At 42.8% G+C, this 2,500-nt stretch overlaps 1 pseudogene; it reads right to left on the reverse strand.

Annotated features, from left to right (window-relative positions):
- LOC138214078 (receptor-type tyrosine-protein phosphatase N2-like) overlaps positions 1 to 2,500 on the reverse strand; it is a 147,981-nt pseudogene that overhangs the window by 40,265 nt on the left and 105,216 nt on the right.

Genomic DNA, 2,500 nt, shown 5'->3' on the forward strand with positions numbered 1-2,500 from the left:
TGAATAAAACTAATTCAACACACACTAATATTTAATCACTTCCTTATGATAATAAGCATTTCATTATAAAATTTTATTGTGAAGGCCGGGTTTTCCGCTTGTTTCGGTTTCCTCCGGTGAACAGTTTTATTTTATCTAAATTAACTTGCAGCTAACAGAGCATCTCCTCTCTCTTTGTATTCTGTACGTGATTCCTGCGATAAATAAACTTAAACTTAAACTAAACTTAATCTGGTGATGAGAAAACGGGAGTAAATTAGAGTTATTTTAGGTTAATAAAGTGAGTTTTGTTTAAAAAGACTTACTTTATGCCGTTAATACTTTCAGCTTCTGCTTGACGACGTTTTTTTTTTTTTTGCGAAAAAAAATCTAATTTGAAAACATTTCGAAGTTTTCTTGAAGTTGCGTTAATTATTGCGATAATGAACTGGAGGTGGACAACCTGTTGGGGTCGCTGATACGGCGTCACGTCTCCAAAACAACAGATTACAGCAGGAGGTGATCAGCAGACTGCATCGAGTCCGCTTAAACATTATATATCATTTATAGCAGAAAACTTCCTGCAGGTTAAAATGTCTCTTCCTTTGAATTTCTTCTGTCCTCGACATTTTTACGTCTGTTAGGAAACCGATAAACATTTATTGTTTGGTAAAAGTTTGTCAGATCGGCGTGTCTTCACGAGTAAACCCGAGTTTGAGGCGCGAGATGATTGACAGGAAAGAAAACAAAACAAAAAAAACCCCAGTAAAAACACAGCTCAAATAAAAAATAAAAAAATAAAATAAAAAAAAAACGGGTGCAGTAACACCTCCTACCTGATAGGTGGCGGTAGCATCGCTGCCAGCATCCGTTCCCAGATTGGTGAGCTTTTGCTTGATCTTGTGGTGCGAGCGGTGGCGGAGGCAGTAGACGACGGTGGAGGCGAGCAGCACGCCGACGATGCACAAGATGGACACCACGGTCAGCACCAGGAACTTGGTGGACTCGGCCTGGCTGTACTTGGTGGGGATCTGGTTGATCTGGCTACCCTGTGGGCGGGGGAGGAGGGGGAGGAGGGGAGAGGAGGGAGGAGGAGACGTAAAAAAAAAAAAAAAGGGTTAATATCACGTTTTTCCATCTAACGGTGAAGTGGTGATGAAGAGCTTCCATTCATCCGCCCAAATGCAAAATTAAAAAATTAAAAAAGCATTTAAAAAAAACATCCGGTAAAAATAAGATGATCTATTCCAACCTTAAAATCATTCGTTACGTCGGCTACTAACGACGCTCCTTAACTGTAACTCACACTGTGCTTTTTTATTTTTCTAAATGTAGAGGTGGGGGGGGGAGGATGGGGAGGGGGGGGGGTAAACATGCATATCAGTGCGCTGGATGAAAAGTATAATCACAAGCGTTTGTTGCACCATCTGTGCCATCGAGTGCACCGAATGCATAAACTCCTGTTTCAGCTCGGAGGAACCGCTCGCTCCACCGGAGGAACGTTTTCCGGTTGTTGTTTTTTTGCAACAGACTCTCGGCTGTTTGGAAAGGGAAAAAAAAGGAGGAGGAGCCTAATCCAGAAACACCAGATCCTTCAGCAAACAACTGGAGATTTATTTATATATTATATTTTTTGGTGAGATTTCTTTTCCTAATAACACAACGGAGAAAGAAAAAAAAGAAAAACCCGCTGCGGTCGTTTTCAGGGAGTTTTATTGAACTCCGACTGCAGCGAGCTGCACGTTAATGGGCCTGTTGCGTTTTTGTGTTTTTTTTACCTGCCAACCAAGAGCTAACAACATAATACTCCGTTATTACACGCTGCATAATGATCCCGACAACAAAAACCTGTCAAATTGCACCGCCGACGACGAAAGCCTACAATTTCTCCTGACAAAGAATTATCAGAAGAAATCAATAATCGCAAAGAAAGAGATTTTTCTTCAACTCTTCTTCTTCTTGGGAACAAATATGTTTTCACATCTTTTTTTTTTTTCTTTTTTTTATACTGGTACAAAAAAACAAGACAAAAAAACCAAACACTTAATGTAGCTCGTCATTAGTTTGTCTTTTTTTTTTTTTTGGCGCATAATAAGCTTGTAGAGAGAGAAAGAAAAAAGAAAAAAGATTCACTTGAGTCTCGAAGGGGAAGAAGAAGAAAGAAAAAAAGAAAAATCCCTGTCCCTCAGTGGTAGAGGTCACAGAGATTAGGCGGAGGTGTGGCGTGGTGAGTTAATGGAAAGGAGGCTTTGAAAGCGGTATAGGGAGAAAAGAGGGTAGGGGGGGTGGAGGTGGAGGAAGGTGGAGGGGGTGGGGGTGGGGGCCCTGTCGGATCCCCTCAGCATCGGCGGAGAAGCCCCCGAAACCCTGGGAGGTGGGAAAGAGGAGATTGTTCTGGAATTCTTGCAAAAAGGGGGTTTCAGGGAGTGTGGACCGCCCCCCCCCTCCCCAACACCCCCCAAAACACCGTCCACCACTCGATAACGCCCCCCCCAACCCCACCCCCCACCACCACCACCAC

The sequence above is a fragment of the Embiotoca jacksoni genome, unplaced genomic scaffold (genome assembly GCF_022577435.1).
Source record: "Embiotoca jacksoni isolate LCO1_2020_lvr unplaced genomic scaffold, fEmbJac1.0.p SCAF_67, whole genome shotgun sequence".
Taxonomy (NCBI): domain Eukaryota; kingdom Metazoa; phylum Chordata; class Actinopteri; family Embiotocidae; genus Embiotoca; species Embiotoca jacksoni.